The sequence below is a fragment of the Schistocerca cancellata genome, chromosome 2 (assembly GCF_023864275.1).
Source record: "Schistocerca cancellata isolate TAMUIC-IGC-003103 chromosome 2, iqSchCanc2.1, whole genome shotgun sequence".
In the NCBI taxonomy this organism is placed as follows: domain Eukaryota; kingdom Metazoa; phylum Arthropoda; class Insecta; order Orthoptera; family Acrididae; genus Schistocerca; species Schistocerca cancellata.
Window position 1 is genome coordinate 1,147,252,031 of NC_064627.1, and position 12,859 is coordinate 1,147,264,889.

Genomic DNA, 12,859 nt, shown 5'->3' on the forward strand with positions numbered 1-12,859 from the left:
TTTTTTTTAATTTGATAGGGATAACTTTCGATGTAAAAAAGCTACTCTAGTACGATGCGCTTTTCAAAAGTTGTAGAGAAATCGCGAAACAAAGTTTTGCGATCCTGCTGAATACCATACGAGAAAGCTAGCTGCCGAGGAGTAGCCGCAGCGCAGCCGGCTGAGGCAGCACACTGCAAGCAGCGGCGCCGCGGTCCGCCACCGTCAGTTCTTTACTTTTTTCTGATCTTCCACCGCACGCTTTTATCGATACGGAAGATCGTGTTTCTGCGGAAACGAACAATAATTATAATAATGATAATGATAATCATTGTAGAACATTCATCACTTGGTATAAGTAAATGTGTTATAATAAGGAATCACGATGAAACAGTTTATTTATCAGTACGTTTATCCATGTACAGCAACTACAGTGTACGGTATTCAAAGCAGGTCAACGGCCTTGCCGCAGTGGTAACACCGGTTCCCGTCAGATCACCGAAGTTAAGCGCTGTCGGGCTGGGCTAGCACTTGGATGGGTGACCATCCGGTCTGTCGAGTGCTGTTGGCAAGCGGGGTACACTCAACCCTTGTGAGGCAAACTGAGGAGCTACTTGACTGAGAAGTAGCGGCTCCGGTCTCGGAAACTGACACACGGCCGGGAGAGCGGTGTGCTGACCACGTGCCCCTCCGTATCCGCATCCAGTGACGCCTGTGGGCTGAGGATGACACGGCGGCTGGTCGGTACCGGTGGAGAGAGAGAGAGAGAGAGAGAGAGAGAGACAGAGAGAGAGAGAGAGAGAGAGAGAGACAGAGAGTTATTCAAAGCAGCTATATAGCCTGTTATGACTTCATTGCGGTACAACTATGTATGTACCGATAAAGGAAAGTTAATTGCATCACGATTTTATTTCCGCGGATACGTGATTCGTTATAGCGACACATGAGTTTGGTGGAAGATTATGAAAAAATACAACATTACGTGGCTAGGACGCAGTACGGGTGGATCTGCAGTATGACGACACCTCAGCCGCCTGCGTTATTGCTGCGACGCTGCGACTGGCCATCCCGAATGATATTCAACAGGGTCAAAAATTTTTGGAGCTCGAAACCGCTAGAAAGAGCACTGTTTTAGAGCAAGTTTTATTACATCGAAGTATGTGCTACAACTACGCGACAGATTAGCAAAATTCTTTTATGCTTAGTGGATGACGAAATAATACTGTGATTTAAATTGGCGGTTTAAGTAGGTGCAAAATGCACCAAGTCAGGTTTTCAATTTGATTCGATTTGTTGTACCGCTAACTAGTTTAGAGCCACTGCACGCTCGTTATCAGATGAAAATGTTACAGGACAGCTGTTTTCTGGACCATGTGCAGCTAAAAGCTAGCTAGCTAGACGCCGGCCTTGGTACACATGGTCCAGAAAACAGCTTTCCTGTAAAACCTTCAGTTGATAAAGAGCCTGCAGTGAACCGAAAACTACTTAATGGCACAATAAATTGTATCGTATTCAAAAAGGGACTGATAAAATTTTATACCAGCACTAGCTAGTGTCCAGCATTTCATTGATATGTACTTATTCCGAACTTCAATTGGTTCGCCTCTTCCTTCCTTCTCTCTCTATCGACTTGTTCCACCCCACACTCTCCTCACCATACCATCTCCCCCTCGCCCCTCTCTCCGCTCATCTCTTGCTCTCCCCTTCTCTCTCTCCGCGTTATCATTCCCACCCCAAAATGAGTCTGGTGGTTCTTACCACCACAGTATTTCTTTCCGGATCGTAACTAATATTCGTAGGAAATTTTATTGCAATCGTTCCCGGGATTTAGTATGTGCACTTTTCCCGTGGTTTTGCCCGTGAATGCACATGTCAAATATATTTCACATATATTTACCATATTTCACACGTATTTGTGCACATCTGTAGCGAATTTCGCCCTGTAGACTCATCTTCATGTAGGTCACTGTTTACGATGTCGCATCTCCTGAACTTAGTATCGTACAATGACGTAATTTTGCAGGTGGGTTACATCCAGCGGTATACGTGGCTACTGTTCGCTAACTCTGTTGTGAGTAGAGTCAGTGGCAAAAAAGTAATATATTAAAACGTCATGCATGACGTGGTGGTTTTTCATGTGTCTCAGTAGTTATGACGTCATATCTCCTCAACTATGTGTCCTACAACGATATAATTTTGCTGGCACAATCGGTAGTATACGTGAATATTGTCTGATTAATTCGTTGCGAATACACCCCGTAGGAAATAAGTAATAAATTAAAACGTCGTGATGCATGGAGCAGTTTTATTCCATGAACAGCGAAAACGTAGAATCTATGAATTTCTTTCTTTTTCATCATTTTGTGGGGTCGTCAACGAGAAAAAGTGTCGTGAAAGTTTCAAATGAAGTGTAAAGTCTGCTGGAAAACACTAAATGCTGTCATTCCCAAAATATGGATATTGGCGTTTCGTGGGCTACACTGTTTTGTCACTCCCACCCCCTCGCCTGTGACGCTCACAGCTATTGCAGACAGTCAGTGATATGTGTATCAAGTTTGGCTGAAATCGATCCAATGGTTTAGAAGCAGATATCTAACGTTCATCCATTTTTGTAATGTGTATGGATAAATCGCCTGTGGCCCCTCTTGTTATATGCTTCCCTTGTAACTGGAAATGAGGCACTTAATTTAGATAAAACAGGTGATCCTGTTAAAGGTAGAGATGCAGCAAATCAGGATAATGCCGGCTGTTACCTGAAGTGATTTACGGAACCTGTAGTGGCCGGACGGTCGTCCTTAGTGTGAGCCCGGCGTGCTGGCCGCTGCCTCAGCTCGCTGGGTTTGCGTGAGGAGGGCGGCGCACCTGACAGACGTGCCGTATGCACTCGCAAGATGTTTGCACACCTGCCCCAGTCCAGCGGCTGGTGCTCCTTCCTGCCACTGCGCCCGCACTCGGCTGTTAATGGTGGCGTTGCGGCCGCAGGTGTGACTGCTGCCTTCTCTTTGCATTCCGTGTGGCCCAGTTTGAGACCACACGGAAGAACTCGGTTGTTCACTGTGACGAAGAGGCCACGATTCTCGAATGCCTGTGGTTCCCACAGAAGGAGTTTGTATGTGCGTGTCGTAATAATTTCATATGTAGTCTCGTCCTCCTCAGTCAGTCGGATCTACGTCACAAATAGATGGACGACACTGAGGATAATCTACTTTGCGTTTAAATTCGGATGGTTTCTACAGTTACAGTTTTTTCCAGTATATTTACTAGTTCATGTTCGTTTAACCTTAATAATTCAGTGTATATGTTACTGTAAAAGTAAGATGATTTGTAAATCCTAGAACTAACTGGTGAAACCCAACACTTACCATTACGGTGCGGTAAAAGTCCGAAATTTCTTATTACATCCGTAGGTTTCGAACTTTTACCGAGAGATGTTGGTAAATCTTAGGATGTACACATATCAACTGGTAAAACTGTATTCATTTAAAAAAATCATCTTAGCAATCAGTGAAATAGTTTGTATTTATTGTAAATTTATGTATTTTAAACAGTCTAGCATTACAATGTGTTCATAATGAGCAATATTCCATATTAGTGAATAATATTGTCAAAAATGTTACCTTGTGAACGTTAATTTTCGTTACAACAAGGCTGTCTATTGTGGCCTTTCGAATTACATAATATAGAAGACGATTTACACAAGCATTTTTTAGTTGGACACTTTTTTAAGGAATTGCTCTTTTTGAACCCTTGTCCTACAGCAAAAGATTGTTTGGCAGCCACTTCCTGTAGACTAATTTCTTCTCTTGCTGTTTCTTCGTCGTTGATAAATTTTCCTTGCACAATGTAAATTGCTTCCTAGTGTGGAATGACTTCAGTTTACGAGCTTTGGTGCCAAGTTGAAAACATTCGTTATCCCGAATATTTATTACTATTGCTATTACAGTTTTTGCATCAGGTTTTGCTCTGCCTACATCAGGTACTTTGCTTCTGACATTCTGTCCAACAGAAGGTTTTGGAGTTTCGTTACATGAGGCTGCTTTCATTTTCTTTGCCTGCAACTGAAGGCCTTCTTTGGCAGCTCCTCGGATCCGTTTCACTTTATTAACACTGTTGAAGTTGTCAGCGTCTCATCACAACCATCAGCTGGTGGCGGTGTCTCTTCGTTATCCCCTTATGAAGGATACTTGGGGCACGGAATGTAGTAAAAATGTGCTACTTCATCAGCCCTTTTCGAAGTTGGTGAGCGGAGGATGACAAATTTTGTAAATTGATCTTGGCATACAAGTATGAACTTCTACTTATTGTCTGGGTTTGCCTGCATGTCGATTTAGTCAATCTTGCATCGTGAATTCATTTCACTATGTATGATAGGTTTCACTACAACAACCCTTCGCAATGTTTTTTGCTTTTGCTGACATGGTTCAGATAATCTCAAATAAGTAACAATTGATTCAACAGTTACATTCTTGTACCTCCGACTCAGTTCCACAATCATCCGTGTTCGGCCGCCATGGAATATGGCAACGTGGGTCTCATGTAGTACGTTAAACAGTTCGTCAAAACGAAGGTAATAACGAATTTCTTCTTTTCCAGCAGACACAGGTGTTTCTCTTCACCTCTGATGTTGAGAACATCATATCGCTTCACACGTCTGAAGTGAACAGAGTTTTTATTGGAAACGATTTTTGCATTTTTCACTTCACTTAACAGAATATTATATTGCTCACCAGTTACATAAAAATTGTTGTTCTTCTTATTCGCTGATTCACTTAGAAGTTCATAAAACCTGTTATGCATACCATCACTCATTCTGATGCGAAGCTGCAGAAGAAACGCCAATAAGACGAGTCGGAAAGACGACCGTACGCACGATGCTCGACACTTTCTGAAACCACGCAGCGGTGCGCGGACTGACAACTCATAATTGCCAACAAAGAAACTTATCTGAACACAAAATTGGCAACAATGAAACTTGTGTGAAACTGCACTACGGAGGCGGGAGTCTTAGGTCCAGCTTTTACCTGTTTGCATTGGTAAATCCTAAGATTTACGAATATCTCTTGATAGAAGTTCGAAATATATGCTAGTAATCAGAAATTTCGGACTTCTACCACACCGCAATGGTAAATCTTAGGTTTCACCAGTTAATTCTAGGACTTACCAATTATCTTACCTGTACAGTAACATATATACTGATTAATATTATATGAAATGACCATGTAATTGTTGCTAACAGTGAGGATAGTCTACAAAGAGCAGCATAACAACTATAAAGAATATGCACTTCATACTATTTGCGGATATCTGATAACAAATCAAAGGTGATGGAATTTTATGGGAAAAGTAAAATTAGATCCAAAATTGTAATAAATTACAAACTAATAGAGGAAGTAACAAATGTATAACACATGGGATGCAATACATCACATGAAGACGAAACTGATTTTTAACATTAAAGATATTTCACTTAATGAAGGGTACTATTGGACGAAAGATTAGAAACGATGGTAAGTAAAGAGACAGTTCTGAAATTTTACAGAACATTGTCCTTCGCGGTCGTAATGTATGGAAGTGAAACATGGATAACAACAAAAAAAGGGCATAAGAAGAATCTAGGGCGAGGAAATGTGATTTCTCAGATATGTACCAGGATACACAAGACATCATCGAAAGCATAATGCAGAATAGGGGCAGAATTAGGATTATCCTCTAGCACTGGTCTGATTTCCCAGGATGTACCCGACGGACTTCCCGATGCCACAGTCCTCGGCGTCACGGCAGCCATCTGTCTGTGAATCGTGTAAACTTTTGTGTGTCGTACAGTAAAGATTAACTTTTCTAAACGAAAACATACAAGAATACAGAGGAAAATGGGAAGGTCCCATCAATAGGATGATGACAAACTACCACAAATGGTACACAATCCAAACCGAAAGGACGAGGAAATAGTGAGGCACACAACCAGATAGAAGGACTTGACTAATCATTATATGCAGACGTAACAGGCCTAATGCACTCGAAACATGATGATGACGATATTCAGGCGCAGATGATACTGATATGGTAAGAGTCTTAGTATAGTACATAATACTAAGTCAATCTCGAGACGCAGATTGATAAATCTATTAAGCAGTATCACTGTAATAGCCACCATTTCATAAAAACGACGAAAACAAATTCAACATTAGCAGGTAAAAATTACAATATCCGTGAATACGCGTTTGTTTTTCGTAAGTGACGGCTCAAGTGAAATGATAAGAGTGTAACTATACGAAAGAGATTTATTGTAGTGATATTTGACTTCCGAAGAAATCAGTAACAGTATTAAAGTACTAAGTTGACTCGTAATAACTTATAATAATAATATTAATAGTTCTTTTCCGTTTACTGGATTCTGCTTTTGAAAGAATTAAGAATGATCACAGGGTCCTTTTTATTATTCCCCGTTGTTTAGTATTGTTACGATAAATAATATTTACGTGAAACCCCAGAAAGGAGAACGAAGTTTTACGCCTAGGTTTGAAGCAAACAGCATTGGCAAGCCACACAGCGAATATCTCCAGAAAAAGGTGACGTCAGTTAACTGCTTCCATCCCAGGGGTTGCACTCTTTTGTATTTATTCAAAGCTCCATGGAACACTCCACTGTGTGGTTTTTTCCTCGCTGTGCGGTGTACTTAAGGCTTCCGGTAATTATACAACTTAACAGCGGTCTGCGGAGTGTAACAAGCTCCCATAAACTGAAACAGCCCGTTATGTCAATTATAAGAAACTTTACTGCACTAGTGGAGTGAAATCAGTCTCCTCATCTGAGTTTCTATTTTCAAAGAAAAAGTGTGCGCTGAACAGAATGGGGCTAGGTTTTTGTGTTCTGAAGGAAGCTAGAGCATTCTTTCAACATCATGACTGGTCTCTGGAAGTTTCTAGACCAACTGTTTTCCAGTACTGTTTATTAAAAATGGGAAAGAGATTATTTCGAGCAGATACAGTTTGCAAGTTTGCCCAAATTTTGTTAAGAAAGAATTTTTTTATTAAATCGGTGCTCAACGTGTATAATTAAGTTTTATTATTTAGGTCAGTTTACCAAATCTGGGAGCTATAAGCCAAGTGATGACAAAGAAAATTTTCATACGATTGCTCGCTCTCGTGTCAGAAGTTTCATGCAGTTGTCCTATTTTGTTACCCATGTGTAGCAGAATGCAAAGATAGTTTCGTGAAAGGGCAAACCACATTAGGCATTGAAATGCGTGTCACATTCAGTACGTTATTTAAAGCTTAAACACTTCGTTTTAACGCAGGATACTGCTCTGACAAAGTCTTAAAGAAAAACTCCTAAAGTCTCGTAAATCTATATTTTGTTTCGTGCCTTGAAACAGCGGCACTCCGGTAATTAACTGCAGTCGCATATTGCATTACAAATGTAATGTATTGCGAATACATAGAAAGAAGGATCCTTTATTGTACGATTATATGATAGCGGAACAAACACTGGTAGCAGTTACTTCTGTAAAATATCTGGTAGTACGCGTTTGGAACGATTTGAAGTGGAATCATGATATAAAATTAATTGTTGGTAAGGCGGGTACCAGGTTGAGATTCATTGGGAGAGTCCTTAGAAAATGTAGTCCATCAACAAAGGAGGTGGCTTACAAAACACTCGTTCGACCTATACTTGAGTATTGCTCATCAGTGTGGGATCCGTACCAGGTCGGGTTGACGGATGAGATAGAGAAGATCCAAAGAAGAGCGGCCCGTTTCGTCACAGGGTTATTTGGTAAACGTGATAGCGTTACGGAGATGTTTAGCAAACTCAAGTGGCAGACTCTGCAAGAGAGGCGTTCTGCATCGCGGTGTAGCTTGCTGTCCAGGTTTCGAGAGGGTGCGTTTCTGGATGCTTCCCCCTACTCATACCTGCCGAGGAGATCACGAATGTAAAATTAGAGAGATTCGAGCGCGCACGGAGGCTTTCCGGCAGTCGTTCTTCCCGCGAACCATACGCGACTGGAACAGGAAACGGAGGTAATGATAGTGGCACTTAAAGTGCCCTCCGCCACACACCGTTGGGTGGCTTGCGGAGTATACATGTAGATGTAGACTGCTAAGGAATGAGCCCACGAACACGCATACTTTGCGGCTTTGTTGTGTAGGTTGGCAACGAGTGCGCCTTTGCAAAGACTTCATTATGTTGTACAGTTTATGATAAATATCTTCTTATTGGATTGATGTACAGTCCTTATGGGTGTTATGAAGCGATTTCAAATCATGCCACGTGTCCAAAACCACTTAAATTCTATGGATTCCGTAACGTGCGCTGAACTACGCAATCGAACGACGCTGGTTCAGCGAGTAAGAGGAGAAACGCTATGGCTTCAGCGATTCCAAGTTCGCTGTATTGGTGGGGATATCCGGAAAGATGATGTAAGCGAATATGTAATTATGCCTTAACTTATATAAAACGACTGCTGTTATTGATCGAATGTGTTACCATTTCAAATTTCAGTGGCGACATTAATATTTTCACTTATTTTTACGGATCAGTTTGAACCTTCTGGACGGACGATTGTTGCTCATCGCCTTGAAATTGTGAGCGTATTTTTGTAATCTTGGTCTCCACTATGACCAAAACACATACTTCTCAGGTGTCCGTATTATTTTGTCTCTTAAAAACCCTGAACTAAGGATACCCAATGGATTTACGTTAGGGCTTTTTTCTCAGAGCATTAGTTTCTCTTTCTAAAAAGATAATTCCTAATTTCATTGAATCTGTGGAGGTGTCTTTTAGCTAGAGCTCAGTGATAACTAGTAATAAAACACAAGCAAGTGAACGAATTTCGTCGTATTAAGATTTCAACAACATTGGAGACGTCTCGTTGTTAAAAGTGACTAAAACTTGTACAGGTTTCAGTCTATCTTGTAATTTTCTCCGTTAGTATAGACGCCACGAGACAGCTCACTTTTGAAAGATCCAACAACAGAGCATTAGGCGTGGCTTGTGCCTTCTTCATAACATGCACGAAGGTAAACAGTGGAGCGATCGTGGTATTGGCTGTGGCGCCTGTCCATACCTCGCGTTGACGTATTTTGTAACAAGTGAGCTCTGCTTTGGCTGAGTATCTCTACCCATAGGCATCAAATCTCCATAAATTCCTTTAATTCTGTTTACATCCTGTTTCACGTGTCTGCCTCTATTCCTTATTCACTACTACTGTGACGTCACAAACTACCGCCAATTCACTTTTCCACATGTAATCGAAGAGAGAGTCACTCAGTCACTTTATGAAACTGACAAGAAAAACTACATAATAGAAAATGTAGTATCACCATCCACACAGTAACATTCTCTTGGTGAGTATGCATGTAACCACGGTCTGAATAATGTGATGTAGTTACACTACATTAAAAAAAGAGACTTCTCTTTGAATAATCCTAAATTCTTTTCGTGCGTTTCGATTGTTATTATTTAGCCAGAATGGTACAAACAGAATGTTTCATTGGAATAGAGAAAGGTGAACAAGACGAGAGAAGAGAGAAAATGGAAGTAGATGGAAGCTGGGGAAAGCAAAAACTCGAGCGAATCCAGTTGAGGCACAGATGCATGATACGCAGCACAGCATATGGCTCGCGCTATAAGGACTGGAGTACAGTGCGCCCCCCTGGCAAGCGGGCCGTGCGTTGCTACCAATTTTCCGCCACATTAAGCTCACATCCGTCCAGATTAATCTTTACCGCTCACGAATTAATGCACCACATGGACAATTAAGATGAGAACACAACGAAAAGTAACAGGTGAGAAGCGCAAGTACGCACACACACACACACACACACACACACACACACACACACACGCTGACTCAAGTGTAAAGTATGAAGAAAAATATAATAATGGGGGGGGGGTGTTTTACCGAACGCTAGAGAAGGACGTTCTTGGGTGACGTAAGTTTCTGCGTTTAGTTTGTGCCGTGTCGCAGCAGAGAGTGGGCGCTGCGCTCGTGTGATCGGACGCTGCTGATAGAGCTGCGTCGGCGGCGGCTCCCCCCCCCCCTCCCCCCCCCCCCCCCCCCCACGCCCCGTCAGCAACTCTGCCGGCTTTGTTGTGCGGCAGCTGCTTACTGCCGCCGCCGTCAGTCATCTCCGCAATGAGCTTTGCGAAGCACGGGCTGCGCATCCTGCGAAAGAAATACGCTGGTTCTTTTTATTATTTATTGAAATTGTTTCCTCGAGAAAATCTCTACCTTTCCCGGTCGTAAAGCAAATGAGAGCCGAAGTGAAATCTCTACGCTAACGATGGTACTCAGCTTGTGATGACGCTGCTCGCTGAGCCAGGCGGTGTTGCTCATTGGTGTGGTTCAGTGTCTGAAAAAGTGAAGCTTTTTCTCCAATTTACGTAAGAGGGTGAAATTCTCTCTTCAACAATAGTTAACTCTCTCTTTATCTCTCCCTATCTTTTAAGTCTAAATAATAAAACTGGCAGGAAAAAAGACGGAGAGGAAAGACGTTTAACAACACGTCGGCAAACAGGTCCCTATTGCCAGACCGCAAGCTCGAAATTGATAAAAAAGTGAAGGAAACTGTCTTTTGTTCTTTTCTAAGGAATCACTTTGCCAGTTGTAATAAGAACTTTATGGGAAACAACGGAAGATTTACATTGGGGTACCAAATGTTACGGCGTACCTTTTGATATCGTGTCGCCCGCCGCAATGCAGCAGCACTTAACAAGTCCCGTGCAGAAATATGTTTAGCTGTTGTAGTTATAGCGGTCTTCAGTCCGAAGAATGATTCGCTGCAGCTCTCCATGCTACTCTATCCTGTGCGAGCTTCTTCATCTCCCAGTACCTACTGCAACCTACATCCTGCTGAATCTGCTTAGTGTATTCATCTCTTGGTCTCCCTCTACGATTTTTACCCTCCACGCTGCCCTCCAATACTAAATTTCTGATCCCTTGATGTGTCAGAATGTGTCCTACCAATCGACCCTTCTTTTAATCTATATGTGCCACAAATTTCTTCTCTCCCCAATTCTGTTCAGTACTTCCTCATTAGTTACGTCATCGGCCCATCTAATCTTCAGCATTCTCCTCTACCACCACAGTTCGAAAGCTTCTATTCTCTTTTTATCTAAACTTTTTATCGTCCATCTTCCACTTCCTTACATCGTTACACTCCATACAAATACAGAAGGGACTTCCTGGCACTTAAATCTATACTCGATGTTAGCAAATTCCTCTTCTTCAGCAATGATTCCCTTGCCATTGCCACTCTACATTTTATATCCTCTTTACTTTCGCCACACCTGATTTAATCTGACTACACTCCATAATCCTTGTTTTGCTTTTGTTGATGTTCATCTTGTATCCTCCTTTCAAGACACTGTCCATTCCGTTCAACTGCTCTTCCTAGTCCGTTGCTGTCTGTGACAGAATTACAATGTCATCGGCAAACCTCAAAGTTTTTAATTCTTCTCCCTGAACTTTAATTCATACTCCAAATTTTCCATTGGTTTCCTTTACTTCTTGTTCAATGTACTTATTGAATAAAATCGGGGAGAGGCTAGAATTCTGTCTCATTCCCTTTTCAATCATTACCTGCCTTTCGTGCCCCTCGACTCTTATAACTGCCATCTGGTTTCAGTAAAAATTGTAAATCGCCCTTCGCTCTCTCTATTTTATCTCTGTTACCTTCAGAATGTCAAAGAGAGTAGTCCAGTCACATTGTCTGAAGCTTCCTCTAAGTCTGCAAATGCTGTAAATGCAGTTTTGCCTTTCCATAACTTGCCTTCTAAGATAAGCCGTAGGGTCAGTATTGCCTCGCATGTTTCTATATTTCTCCGGAATCCAAACTGATCTTCACCAAGGTCGGCTGCTACCAGTTTTTCCACTTTTCTGCAGAGAACTGTGTTAGTAGTTTGCAACCATGACTTTTTAAACTGATAGTTCACTAATTTTCACACCTGTCAGCAACTGGTTGGCTTGGAATTGGAGTTACTTCATTCTTCTTAAAGTTTGAGGGTATTTCGCCTGTCTCGTACATCTTGCGCACCAGACGGAAGAGTTTTGTCATGGGTGGCTCTTTCGAGGCTATCAGTAGTTCTGACGGAATGTCGTGTGCCCCCGTGGCCTTGTATTGAGTTAGATCATTCATATCACTGTCAAATTCTTCTTGCAGTATGTATCATATCTCCCATCTCAATTTCGTGTACGTTCACTCCCCTACATACCTTTCAAGTTCATGTCCCTTGTATAGATCCTCCTGCACTCTTTCTACCTCTCTGCTTTCCCTTCTTTGTTTACGGCTGGTTTACTGTCTGAGCTCTTGATATTCTTTTTCCTCTTGATATTCTCTTTCCCCCAAAGGCCTCTTTAATTTTCCTGTAAGTAGAATCTATCTTTCCCCTAGTGAAATATGCTTCTAAATCCTTAAATCTGTCCTCTAGCCATTCCTGCTTATCCATTTTGCACTTCCTGTCACTTTCATTTTTTTTAAATATTTGTATCCCCTTCCCCTGATTCATTTGTTACGTTTGCAAATTTTCCCCTTTCATCAATTCAATTCGATATCTCAGTTATCATCCAAGGATTTCTACTAGGTCTTGTCTTTTAACCTATTTGATGCCCTGCTCACTTCACTATTTCATCTAATAAAGCTACTCATTTGTCTTCTATTGCATTTCTTTCCCTTTTTCTTATTAGCCGTTTTTTCCAATGTTCCCTCTGAAACTCACAATAACCTCTGGTTCTTTCATTTTATCCAGGTTCCATCTCTTTAATTTTCTCTCCTTTTCCAGTTTTTTTTCAGTTTGAATCTACAATTCATAACCAATAAACTGTGGTCAGAGTCCACATCTTATCTAACCATTATACATACAATCAATCAGAAACCTTCCG

At 41.6% G+C, this 12,859-nt stretch overlaps 1 pseudogene; it reads left to right on the forward strand.

The window, feature by feature from the left end:
• The first annotated feature begins 432 nt into the window (after positions 1–432).
• Positions 433–550, forward strand: LOC126164116 (5S ribosomal RNA; annotated as a pseudogene).
• The last annotated feature ends 12,309 nt before the right edge of the window (positions 551–12,859 follow it).